Raw genomic sequence first — 13,803 nt, forward strand, 5'->3', positions numbered from 1 at the left:
ATAAAAATTACCATATTACACGTTTATTGTTTTTTCTGGTAACTTGGTCACATATAATGACACAATGTGAAGGTTTTCCATTTTTTTGATTTTTTTACTCGTTTCAAAATGCGATCAAAACGGCGAGAATGACCATTCCTAGCTAGTAGTTGAATCTTGAAATTTTTTTTGGTGTTTCTCTGATTAAATAGATACTTATGTAGCTAGAAATGATTTTTGGAAAAAATAATTAGCAAACTATGAGGCAGGTGCAGTTCAAATTTGACCCGCTTCCTACTAAATTAGCGGAAATTTGTCTTTTTCACGAGAGGTGCATCAAATCTTTTGACACCCAACCATTTGGTCAATTGTGCATTAAATATGTACTATTGTTTTATAAAAATGATTTGGTCCAATATTGCAACAAATATATGGTAGGTCCTTCACAAAAAAACTCATTTTGGGCACTCGAAAAATAGAAAATGAATTTTTCGTCCAAAGAAAATGAAAACTTCCTTAGGCAACATTGTTTGCCATCCCAAGATGCACCCTTGTGCACAATATGAGATCATTTGAACAAACGATGCCATCAATGCGGCCATAAGATTGATCATTTGGCTTGAAAACCATGCATCTTCACACATGATTACTCATTTCTGAGAACATTTTTTAAACTAATTAACGTATTACAAGATTATTATTTTTCCTGGGAACATGGTCACATATATTGACACAATGCGAAGGCTTTCTAATTTTTTGATTTCTTTTGAATTTTTCATGCCCATCTCAAAATGCGGTCAAAACGGCAGGCATGACCGTTCCTAGCTAGTGGTTGAATCTTGGAAAACTTTTGGTGGTTCTCTGATTAAATAGATACTTATATACCTAGAATGATTTTTGGAAAAAAATAAAGAGCAAACTATGAGGCAATTGCAGTTCAAATTTTACCCGCTTTTTGCTGAATCGACGGAAATTTGTCTTTTTCACGAGAGGTGGATCGAAAATTTTGACACCCAACCATTTTGTCAATTGTGCATTATATATGGCCTAGTATTTTATAAAATTGATTTGATACAATTTTGCAACAAATATATGGTAAGTCCTTCACAAAAAAACTCATTTTGGGCACTCGAAAAATGAAAAATGAAATTTCCGCTCAAACAGAAGGTGGTGTTGCACTAGTCGCCGAGGACCACTGGTGCTGTGATCCAATATCTTCAGGACCGACGGAGTTCAATGAAGCATTGTCGGGACGCCAGTGTTGTGATGTAATATCGTCGGGGGTCGCCGGAGTTGCAACGAAGCCTCCCGAGTTAGTCAATATGGTATAATATTTTTGAGAAATGAAGTGGTGCCTTTTTGCAACAAAATATTGGATATGTTATTTACATTGGTGAGAAAATATATAAGAGAAACAAAGAAAAACAAACACAATTGTATAAGCTTAATTGTCATTGGTGGAAACATGTGTGCCATGGATCGATGACATGGCACACATCCATCCATCCATCCATCTCTTCATCCCACATCCATCCATCCATGCCCCCACCCCACCCACCCACCCACTGTGTCTCGCCCCGATGCGGAGAGAGAGAGAGAGAGCGCTCCTCTTCCCCATCCAGATCGCCAACGCCACCTCTTCCTCCCCACCAGCTCCACCGGCGAGCCCCTATGCTGCCTACGCGCGCACAACCTCCGTACCCTGCTGCTCTCCCTGCTGGCCCTCTTCCCTCGCCCGGATCGCTGCTCTGCCTCGACCGGCCAGCGCACCGCCATAACCGGCCAGCGCGCCGCCATAATCGGCCAGCCCAAGCTCGCATCGCCCGCTCCGTCCGCGCCTGCGACGACCTCCTCGACGCCCTACTCTTCTGCGGGCCGAGGTCCTTGCTGGCGCCCTCCGTCTCGTGCTCGAGCCGCCCTCCGCGCACCCCCTTCCCCTCGGCTAGATCCGACCGCCTGCCATCTCGACCTTGCGGCCTCTCGATGATCTGCTGCATGAACATGGTGGCATGCTCTTCCAGGACGGTTCATCTCCCTCCATCTCTCTCTCTTCCCCTACTCTCTCTTTGTCATGATTTCTTTATCTAAATCTCTCTCTCTCTCTCTCTCTCTCTCTCTCTCTCTCTCTCTCTCTCTCTCTCTCTCTCTCTCTCTCTCTCTCTGCAGGCACCCATGAAGGCGAAGATGGATCCTCACCGGAGATGAGGACTACTCGGGTGGTAGTGGCCAAGGACAAGGCCAGGGACTACAACGATTTAGCTTCCCACGCCGCCCAGCTCTTCCGCCCGAGGGATGTCCGCCGTGCTGATCTAACCGCCATGTCCCCTTTGTCGCGGGCGCCTCCCATCTCGTGTCGCCCCCGCCGCTCCTCCCCACCACACGCGAGGAGGGCGGCGCCGCTGCCCCTGCCCCGTCGGTTGTTCCCCCATCTTCTTTACGATGGACACGATCCAACATTTAACCCTATTTTCTTCAGATCTCTACCAAAGGACTGGGCTTATGCTTGTAGTGTGTACGATGATGAGCACCTGGTGGAAGTTACAACCTTGCATTTTGTAGTTTATTTCAAATTCATAGATATATTCTTCAATGCTTCCTAGGCCTATACTGTTATACTTGGCTTGAATATCTCTAGTTTGTATTTTTGCTGCTGGGTGCTAATTTTTGCTGTTGAACCATTGGCAGTGGTCTGTGGTGGTTTGCATGTGCTAGTGATACTAAGCATCTATCTAACTTGGGCCTAATGGTCCTTCTTTGGTAGCTACATGCATTGACCAAGGGATCTATAATTGGGCTAAGAATTAGTTTTTCACTCATTGATAGGAACCTGGAACCTCATTTTGTTAGTCTGCAGAGCCTATTATTGTGATTAAATTGCCTACCTAATATAGTTGAGTTGTTTTGCTTGTAATTTACGGCAGTGATGATAAATTTAAGGCTTGTTTCTCAAAACATTCGCAGTTGTCGCCTAAGAGCTTTCGCCGTGCCAGGCTTGAGAGCTGATGCTGCTAATTCTTTCCTTGGATGTCTGCGCCTTGTTATTTTTTCAGCTAAATATAACTGAGCTACATAGTCCTCCCTTTGTAAAATTTTACAAGATATTTTAGATCACTAAAGTAGTTATCTAAAAGATGTTATAAAAGTTTACAAAGGGAGTATATTAAAAATGTTTCTGCATTGCAAATGGTGATAAAATCAAGGCTTGTTTCTCAAAACATTCACAGTTGCCTCCTAAGAGCTTTCGCCTTGCCAGGCTTGAGGCTAGTGTTGTTTGGTTCTTCCTTGGATGTCTGATGCAATGTTGGTCATATATTTCCTTTAGTTGTTTGGTGTTAATGTGAGCCTAGTGATGATTAGTTTAAGGCTTGTTTCTCAAACATTCGCAGTTGCCTCCTAAGACCTTTTGCCCAGCTAGGCTTGAGAGCTAATGCTGTTAGATCCTTCTTTGGATGTCTGAGGGCATAATGTTAGCTCACTGTTAGTGTCATTCCTATCATGTCTTCTTTTGTCAGATTTTGTTTTATGTAGTAATTTATGTTCTGTTTTGTTGACCTATTTGTTTGTTTTTCTCTTTCTGTTTGTCCGATGATGAAAAACCTGTTAACCATACTACTACCTCTTGAGCACTGCGTTGGATTTCCCTTGAAGAGGAAAGGGTGATGCAGTAAAGTAGCGTAAGTATTTCCCTCAGTTTTCGAGAACCAAGGTATCAATCCAGTAGGAGATCACGCTCAAGTCCCACGCACCTACACAAACAAATAAGAACCTCGCAACCAACGCGATAAAGGGGTTGTCAATCCCTTCACGGTAACTTACGAGAGTGAGATTTGATAGATATGATAAGATAATATTTTTGGTATTTTTATGATAAAGAGAAATAAATATGCAAGGTAAAATAAACGACAATAGAAATAGCTAAGTGATGAAAGATTAATATGATGGAAGATATACCCGGGGGCCATAGGTTTCACTAGTGGCTTCTCTCAAGAGCATAAGTATTACAGTGGGTAAATTAATTACTGTCGAGCAATTGATAGAATTGAGCATAGTTATGGGAATATCTAGGTATGATCATGTATATAGGCATCACATCCGTAACAAGTAGACCGAAACGATTCTACATATACTACTATTACTCCACACATCAACCGCTATCCAGCATGCATGCATGTAGAGTATTAAGTTCATAAGAACAGAATAATGCTTTAAGTAAGATAACATGATGTAGAGGGATAAACTCATGCAATATGATATAAACCCATCTTTTTATCCTCGATGGCAACAATACAATACATGTCGTTTCCCCTACTGTCACTAGGATGGAGCACCGCAGGATTGAACCCAATGCTAAGCACTTCTCCCATTGCAAGAAAGATCAATCTAGTAGGCCAAACCAAACTGATAATTCGAAGAGACTTGCAAAGATAAACCAATCATACATAAAAGAATTCCGAGAAAAATCAAATATTGTTCATAGATAATCTGGATCATAAACCCACAATTCATCGAATCTCGAAAAACACACCGCAAAAAAAGATTACATCGAATAGATCTCCAAGAGAATCGAGGAGAATTTTGTATTGAGATCCAAAGAGAGAGAAGAAGCCATCTAGCTAATAACTATGGACCCGAAGGTCTGAAGTAAACTACTCACACATCACCGAAGAGGCCATGGAGTTGATGTAGAGGCCCTCCGTGATCAATGCCCCCTCCGGCGGAGCTCCAGAAAAGGCCCCAAGATGGGATCTCTCGGGTACAGAAGGTTGCGGCGGTGGAATTAGGTTTTCGTGGTGCTCCTGGATGTTTGGGGGGTACGTGGATATATATAGGAGGAAGAAGTACGTCGGTGGAGCAACGAGGGGCCCATGAGGGTGGAGGGCGTGCCTAGGGGGGTAGGCGCGCCCCCTGCCTCGTGGCCTCCTCGATTGTTTCTTGACGCCCACTCCAAGTCTCCTGGATCACGTTTGTTGAGAAAATCATGTTTCCGAAGGTTTCATTCCATTTGAACTCCGTTTGATATTCCTTTTGGGCGAAACTCTAAGATAGGCAAAAAAACAGCAATTTGGGCTGGGCCTCCGGTAAGTAGGTTAGTCCCAAAAATGGTATAAAAGTGTAAAATAAAGTCCATTAATATCCAAAATAGATAATATACTTGCATGGAGCAATCAAAAATTATAGATACGTTGGAGACGTATCAAGCATCCCCAAGCTTAATTCCTGCTCGTCCTCGAGTAGGTAAATGATAAAAAAAGAATTTTTGATGTGGAATGCTTTCTAACATATTTCTCAATGTAATTTTTTTATTGTGGCATGAATGTTCAGATCCGAAAGATTCAAGATAAAAGTTTAATATTGACATAAAAATAATAATACTTCAAGCATACTAACTAAGAAATCATGTCTTCTCAAAATAACATGGCCAAAGAAAGTTATCCCTACAAAATCATATAGTCTGACTATGCTCCATCTTCACCACACAAAAATATTTAAATCATGCACAACCCCGATGACAAGCCAAGCAATTGTTTCATACTTTTGATGTTCTCAAACTTTTTCAATCTTCACTCAATACATGAGCGTGAGCCATGGATATAGCGCTATATGTGGAATAGAATGGTGGTTGTGGAGAAGACAAAAAGGAGAAGATAGTCTCACATCAACTAGGCGTATCAACGGGCTATGGAGATGCCCATCAATCAATGCGAGTGAGTAGAGATTGCCATGCAACGGATGCACTAGAGCAATAAGTGTATGAAAGCTTAACAAAAGAAACTAAGTGGGTGTGCATCCAACTTGCTTGCTCATGAAGACCTAGGGCAATTTGAGGAAGCCCATCATTGGAATATACAAGCGAAGTTCTATAATGAAAAATTCCCACTAGTATATGAAAATGACAACCTAGGAGACTCTCAATCATGAAGATCATGGTGCTACTTTGAAGCACAAGTGTGGTAAAAGGATAGTAGCATTGTCCCTTCTCTCTTTTTCTCTCATTTTTCATTTTTTGGGCCTTCTCTTTTTTTTTGTGGCCTTTCTCTTTTTTATATATTTTTTTCGTCCAGAGTCTCATCCCGACTTGTGGGGGAATCATAGTCTCCATCGTCCTTTCCTCACTTGGGATAATGCTCTCATAATGATGATCATCACACTTTATTTACTTACAACTCAAGAATTACAACTCGGTACTTAGAACAAAATATGACTCTATGTGAATGCCTCCGGCGGTTTACCGGGATGCGCATTGACTCATGAGTGACATGTATGAAAGAATTATGAACGGTGGCTTTGCCACAAATACGATGTCAACTACATGATCATGCAAGCAATATGACAATGATGAAGTGTGTCATAATAACGGAACGGTGGAAAGTTGCATGGCAATATATCTCGGAATGGCTATGGAAATGCCATAATAGCACTAGTAGAAAGGGGGGCAACGGTCCAGGCCGGGTCAGCCCATTAGTCCCGGTTCAGTCTAGAACCGGGACCCATGAGGGCATTGGACCCGGTTCGTGAGCCCGGGGGGGCGGCCGGGCCACATGTGCCATTGGTCCCGGTTCGTCTGGACCTTTTGGTCCCGGTTGGTGGGACGAACCGGGACCAATGGGCCTCGCTCCAGGCCCACCACCATTGGTCCCGATTGGTGGCTTGAACCGGGACCAAAGGCTCCCCTTTAGTCCCGGTTCATGCCACCAACCGGGACCAATGAGGTGCCTATATATACCCCCTCGCGTAAGAGCAGAGCACGCTGCTCTGTTTTTTCTGGCCGAGGGGGAGAGGGCTTGGTGGTGCTCTAGCTCACCTCCTATGCACACAAGGTGTTCGATGGAATGCCTGAGCCACACTACTTAAGCTTTCTCCTCTCCAAGCTCGACCTCCAAGCTCCATTTTCCTCAGTATTTGTCTAGGTTTAGAGGTCCGTCTGTTTGACATGAAAAATAATAACAAACAACGATGGTTATCGTGTTATTATCTCTCTACGCGCCAAGGGAAATAAAAAATTGCGAGCGTGCCAGTGTACTAAGTACACAAATAAACAAAGGGAAACATGCACTTTATTAATCTCTCACTGGAGAAACAAAAGTACAAGATCCCGTAAAGAAAAAGTGCGCTCCGTGGCCTACTAGCGCGGCCAGCCTGACTATGGCGATTGCGGTCTCCTGGTTCCCAGGGCCTCAGAAGGCTCCCGGTTAATTACTTCCGCGGGTTGCTCCGCGAGATACCTCCGATTAAGCTATGTGGTCGTCTTCGTCGTCTTTGCTTCTCGTCCTCCATGCGTGATGATGGTGATGTGTGTGTGGGTAGCGGCAGAGCCCGTGTCCTCGTCGGTACACGCGCCGCAAGTGATGTGGCCTTAGCGGTGGCCGCGCCCGCCCTCGCCGTCGTGCCTCGTCGGTCTTGGCGGTGTTGGAGTAGTTGGTGTTGGGGTAGCATGGGTCGTGGTCGGCTCAGACTTCTTAATGACATGTTGCTTCATTGGGGTGTTCAAGGGGCTACTCCTTGCAGGAGTAACGGTTTGGGGAGACCGGCGTCAGTGTAAAAAAGCGCGCGCTCACATGGGCGTGCCCGGGGTGGTTGGCACCTCGTCTGGGCTAGACGCCGAGTATTCGGCGGTCCGCCAAGACAAAGGGGCCGCCTCACGGGGCCGTGGAAAGTGGTATCGCAGAGGCCGCATAGCCTTGGGCTGGTACTACGCGAAAGCGTGACCTGTGCGCCGGCGATGCCATGGACCTGTACGCCGAGGAACTGTCCGCCATGGTGGGTGCGCCTCTCGAAGGAGGGACCGGTCTTGTACAGAGTCGCTGCAATCTTTGGTTCGGTGAAGGATCTGTACGCCATTGACCTGTTCGTCGGGGACGCGGGCCTTATGAAGGAGGAACCGGTCTTAGATCCGTCGTTGCAGATATTGGTTCCATCAAGGACCTATACACCGTGAAGGGGAAGGCGAGTCTCGGGCTGTGTCGTGAGCGAGCTCCGGTTGCACCACTTCGTCTCCTTTAAGAGCGTGATTCAAAACATGTACGCCGGTGTTACCCTTTGCCATGAATCTGTTCACCGTGGCCCTGTTCATGGCAATCTGTGCGTCGCGACCTGTACGCCATGAGGTGTTCACCGAGCACCATGAAGGCCGCCATGGTAAGGGCGCCGGGGCTAGCGGTTGGGCAGCGTCGTTAGCGAGCTCCGGCAGCTCCCGAGTCATCTCGGGCCAAGAACATGACACCAAAAAATAAAAGGCTTGGTATAGACGATCTCCGGCGGTGTCGGTGCAGTTTGTTGTTCCGGTGCAGTCATCTTCGGTGGCGGCGACGAGATCACACAAGTGTCGTCTCCAGAGACCGGTACGCACTCTCCGCGTAGCGCATACATGCTAGAGAGAAAGAGACAGAAGAAAATAGATGTATTAGATCAAAATCTCACCCTTCAGGAACGTGAGCTTGGTGTCCATATCGCTGGCGCCGGTGTTCTCACCCGGCTGCATTGACCTGTTGATGCGATCTGGTCTTTTGCCAGCTACGTGCCCGCGTAGACGTATGATGGATGGGTGTGGTGCTAGCGGGTCTTCTCTCCGGACGTGCGTCTAGAGATCAGAGGATGAAAAAGCCTTGCGGCGTGATGTATATGCGTGTAATGGGCGGCAGCCTTGCGGCGTAGCTGCGTGGTCTCCGTGCCCTCCCGATGCCAAAGGAGTTGATGGCTTTTATAGCCAGAGGCTAGGGTACGAAAGAGCCGCCCGTGCCCTGCAGATGCGCCGCCAGTTTTCTGTTGAGGGATCGCGTCGCTAGCGATTATCCTGGGAGCAGTTCCCCCGGATGATTATCCTGGGCGTGCCTCTTTATCTGCTGAAAGTTGACGATAAGGTACACGTAAACTGATTTTTTTAATCCTGTCACGGGGCTGGCCGCATCAATACGCACACGTACTAGGTTGATTGGCACATGAATGTATGAGTTGGGCTCGTGCCGCTGCATATACACGTGACCAACCTGGTGCAGAATACAACTGGTACTCTGTACTCCAATTATCTCACGGGCACACACTTCATACACGGCTGATCAATGTACCCAAGCGACGTGTGCGTACAGGCGGTCTCTCCAATAGATTAGCAACCGATCCTCTAATACACTTAAATATCCTGCGGTTAGAGCTTGCCGGAATATTTAATTATATATCCATGATTAAGCCTGCTAGTTAACATGCAATGTATGCATGCATCCGTTTCTGAATCTTTAGTCCACACTAGAAAAAAAAAGTTAGTGAATCAGTAATGGCCATCTTGTGAGCTTTAGCTAGATACACATAGGCATGGAGAAGCTTTCCCATTCACGTGCACATGCAAAACACTATCGTATTTGTTCCCCCTGTGATTCTAAGAGAAAAGTTAGGAAAAACATTATAAAAAAAACTTTCCACGCTCATAGATACTTCGCGTGACAAAATCTCGTCGAACACCGTCACACCCCGTCCCTGTCTTCACCGCCGTCGATCACCCGCACCGAGCTCATCGCCGGCACCACCGTGGTGAGCCTCTTGTTATTATCTTCTTTCTGAAAGGAAAAAATATTCTTACTTGTATGTTTACATAGATACTTGTATTATTTTCTTACTTTTATTATTTTATCTTATATAGTGCAATGGTTTTGGTATCCGCCCCCGTCGGCCCTCGTCCTGTCTATAATTCGGATGTGGTATATATATTATCTTTATAACTATTGGTTCATTTATTGTTTATGAAAATTATACCGACCAACGTGACATAGATTTTATTTATGTAGGATGTATATGAATCAGAAATTCCAACCGACCCTATTGTCGAGAGGTTAAATTTAGTTAAAGAAGAAAATAATTTGTTGAAGGAAAAAATAAAAAAATTGAGGAGGAGAAGATAATATTGGAGTTGCATGTTGCGGATGTCGTCGATGATCACAAGATCAAGATGGATGCAATGCGCTTGAAGATTAGAAAGATAAGAAAATATGCCATTCATACCGAGGCTTGGTATCATTATGCCGTTGGATCAATTGTTACCTTGGTTGCGATTATGATCGCATTTGTTTTCGCATTGAAATGTTTTACATATTTTCAATGTGTGGTTTAATTAATTAGATGCTCTGGAGAGCTATATGTTGTTAGATGAGAACTATATATGTATGTACTTTGGTTTTAGTGTGATGATGAACTTCTATTAATTTGGACACTTAATTATATATAATGCACGCAGATGAACCGGCAATGGATGTACGGTGACAAACACACCTCCGAGTACATTAAGGGCGTGCATGAGTTTCTCGATGCGGCTGAGGCAAACAAGTAGAATGGTTTTATGTGTTGTCCATGCACTGAATGTGGGAATACGAGGTCTTACTCTAATCGGAAAATCCTTCACTCCCACCTACTTTACAAGGGTTTCATGCCACACTATAATGTTTGGACGAGGCACGGAGAAATAGGGGTTATGATGGAAGACGGCGAAGAAGAAGAGTACGATGACAACTATGTGCCCCCTGAATACGGTGATGCTGCAACGGGGGGAGCTGGTGAAGATCAAGAGGAACCAGACGATGTGCCCAATGATGCTGCAACGGGTGAAGCTGCTGAAGATCAAGAGGAACCAGACGATGTGCCCGATGATGATGATCTCCGCCGGGTCATTGTCGATGCAAGGACGCAATGCGAAAGTCAAAAGGAGAAGCTGAAGTTCAATTGCATGTTAGTGAAGGAAATATGCCCTAGAGGCAATAATAAAGTTATTATTTATTTCCTTATATCATGATAAATGTTTATTATTCATGCTAGAATTGTATTAACCGGAAACATAATACATGTGTGAATACATAGACAAACAGAGTGTCACTAGTATGCCTCTACTTGACTAGCTCGTTAATCAAAGATGGTTATGTTTCCTAACCATGAACAAAGAGTTGTTATTTGATTAACGAGGTCACATCATTAGTTGAATGATCTGATTGACATGACCCATTCCATTAGCTTAGCACCCGATCGTTTAGTATGTTGCTATTGCTTTCTTCATGACTTATACATGTTCCTATAACTATGAGATTATGCAACTCCCGTTTACCGGAGGAACACTTTGGGTACTACCAAACGTCACAACGTAACTGGGTGATTATAAAGGAGTACTACAGGTGTCTCCAATGGTAGATGTTGGGTTGGCGTATTTCGAGATTAGGGTTTGTCACTCCGAGTGTCGGAGAGGTATCTCTGGGCCCTCTCGGTAATACACATCACATAAGCCTTGCAAGCATTATAACTAAGATGTTAGTTGTGAGATGATGTATTACGGAACGAGTAAAGAGACTTGCCAGTAACGAGATTGAACTAGGTATTGGATACCGACGATCGAATCTCGGGCAAGTAACATACCGATGACAAAGGGAACAACGTATGTTGTTATGCGGTCTGACCGATAAAGATCTTCGTAGAATATGTAGGAGCCAATATGGGCATCCAGGTCCCGCTATTGGTTATTGACCGGAGACGTGTCTCGGTCATGTCTACATTGTTCTCGAACCGTAGGGTCCGCACGCTTAACGTTACGATGACAGTTATTATGAGTTTATGCATTTTGATGTACTGAAGGTTGTTCGGAGTCCCGGATGTGATCACGGACATGACGAGGAGTCTCGAAATGGTCGAGACATAAAGATTGATATATTGGAAGCCTATGTTTGGACATCGGAAGTGTTTCAGGTGAAATCGGGATTTTACCGGATTACCGGGAGGGTTACCGGAACCCCCCGGGAGCCAAATGGGCCTACATGGGCCATTGTGGAAAGGTGAAAGGGGCTTCCAAGGAGGGCTGCGCGCCTCCCCCCTCCCCTAGTCCTATTAGGACTAGGAGAGGTGGCCGGCCACCTCTCTCTCTTTCCCTCTCTCTTTTTCCAAGGACTCCTAGTTGGAATACGATTGGGGAGGGGGGGAGTCCTATTCCCGGTAGGAGTAGGACTCCTCCTGCGCCTCCCTCCTTTGGCCGGCCAGCCTCCCCCCTTTCATCCTTTATATACGGGGGCAGGGGACACCCCAAGACACACAAGTTGATCCTTGAGATCGTTCCTTAGGCGTGTGCGGTGCCCCTGCCACCAAATTCCACCTCGATCATACCGTTGTAGTGCTTAGGCGAAGCCCTGCGTCGGTAGTACATCAAGATCGTCACCACGCCGTCGTGCTGACGGAACTCCTCCCCGAAGCTTTGCTGGATCGGAGCCCGGGGATCGTCATCGAGCTGTACGTGTGCTAAGAACTCGGAGGTGCCGGAGTAACGGTGCTTGGATCGGTCGGATCGGGAAGAAGACGTACGACTACTTCCTCTACGTTGTGTGATCGCTTCCGCAGTCGGTCTGCGTTGGTACGTAGACAACACTCTCCCCCTCGTTGCTGTGCATCACCATGATCTTGCGTGTGCGTAGGAAATTTTTTGAAATTACTACGTTCCCCAACAGTGGCATCCGAGCCTAGGTTTTATGGTTTGATGTTATTTGCACGAGTAGAACACAAGTGAGTTGTGGGCGATACAAGTCATACTGCCTACCAGCATGTCATACTTTGGTTCGGCGGTATTGTTGGACGAGACGATCCGGACCAACCTTACGCGTACTCTTACGCGAGACCGGTTCCCTCGACGTGCTTTGCACATAGATGGCTTGCGGAAGACTGTCTCTCCAACTTTAGTTGAACCAAGTGTGGCTACGCCCGGTCCTTGAGAAGGTTAAAATGGAGTCTATTTGACGAACTATCGTTGTGGTTTTGATGCGTAGGTGAGATGAGTTCTTACTTAAGCCCGTAGCAGCCACGTAAAACTTGCAACAACAAAGTAGAGGACGTCTAACTTGTTTTTGCAGGGCATGTTGTGATGTGATATGGTCAAGGCATGATGCTGATTTTATTGTATGAGATGATCATGTTTTGTAACCAAGTTATCGGCAACTGGCAGGAGCCATATGGTTGTCGCTTTATTGTATGCAATGCAATCGCGATGTAATGCTTTACTTTATTACTAAACGGTAGTGATAGTCGTGGAAGCATAAGATTGGCGAGACGACAACGATGCTACGATGGAGATCAAGGTGTCGTGCCGGTGACGATGGTGATCATGACGGTGCTTCGGAGATGGAGATCACAAGCACAAGATGATGATGGCCATATCATATCACTTATATTGATTGCATGTGATGTTTATCCTTTTATGCATCTTATCTTGCTTTGATTGACGGTAGCATTATAAGATGATCTCTCACTAAATTATCAAGAAGTGTTCTCCCTGAGTATGCATCGTTGCCAAAGTTCGTCGTGCCCAGACACCTCGTGATGATCGGGTGTGATAAGCTCTACGTCCATCTACAACGGGTGCAAGCCAGTTTTGCACACGCAGAATACTCAGGTTAAACTTGACGAGCCTAGCATATGCAGATATGGCCTCGGAACACAGAGACCGAAAGGTCGAGCGTGAATCATATAGTAGATATGATCAACATGACGATGTTCACCATTGAAAACTACTCCATCTCACGTGATGATCGGTTATGGTTTAGTTGATTTGGATCACGTGATCACTTAGAGGATTAGAGGGATGTCTATCTAAGTGGGAGTTCCTAAGTAATTTGATTAACTGAACTTAAACTTATCATGAACTTAGTACCTGATAGTATCTTGCTTGTTTATGTTGATTGTAGATAGATGGCTCGTGCTGTTGTTCCGTTGAATTTTAATGCGTTCCTTGAGAAAGCAAAGTTGAAAGATGATGGTAGCAATTACACGGACTGGGTCCGTAACCTGAGGATTATCCTCATTGCTGCACAGAAGAATTAC

General features: G+C 45.3%; 1 long non-coding RNA gene and 4 other non-coding genes across 5 annotated transcripts; all 5 read left to right on the forward strand.

The window, feature by feature from the left end:
• The first annotated feature begins 1,546 nt into the window (after positions 1-1,546).
• LOC123131440 (uncharacterized) lies at positions 1,547-2,657 on the forward strand. The gene is made up of 2 exons (XR_006464175.1): positions 1,547-2,004; positions 2,146-2,657. It is a non-coding gene; the product is annotated as an uncharacterized lncRNA (long non-coding RNA).
• A 59-nt stretch (positions 2,658-2,716) lies between these two features.
• LOC123132859 (small nucleolar RNA snoR2/U65) lies at positions 2,717-2,856 on the forward strand. The gene has a single exon (XR_006465086.1). It is a non-coding gene; the product is annotated as a small nucleolar RNA snoR2/U65 (small nucleolar RNA).
• A 38-nt stretch (positions 2,857-2,894) lies between these two features.
• On the forward strand, positions 2,895-3,015 carry LOC123132702 (small nucleolar RNA SNORD14). The gene has a single exon (XR_006464984.1). It is a non-coding gene; the product is annotated as a small nucleolar RNA SNORD14 (small nucleolar RNA).
• Positions 3,016-3,157: 142 nt separating this feature from the next.
• On the forward strand, positions 3,158-3,277 carry LOC123132705 (small nucleolar RNA SNORD14). The gene has a single exon (XR_006464987.1). It is a non-coding gene; the product is annotated as a small nucleolar RNA SNORD14 (small nucleolar RNA).
• Positions 3,278-3,320: 43 nt separating this feature from the next.
• On the forward strand, positions 3,321-3,440 carry LOC123132703 (small nucleolar RNA SNORD14). The gene has a single exon (XR_006464985.1). It is a non-coding gene; the product is annotated as a small nucleolar RNA SNORD14 (small nucleolar RNA).
• Positions 3,441-13,803: the final 10,363 nt, after the last annotated feature.

This window comes from Triticum aestivum, chromosome 6A (assembly GCF_018294505.1).
Source record: "Triticum aestivum cultivar Chinese Spring chromosome 6A, IWGSC CS RefSeq v2.1, whole genome shotgun sequence".
Classification (NCBI taxonomy): Eukaryota; Viridiplantae; Streptophyta; class Magnoliopsida; order Poales; family Poaceae; genus Triticum; species Triticum aestivum.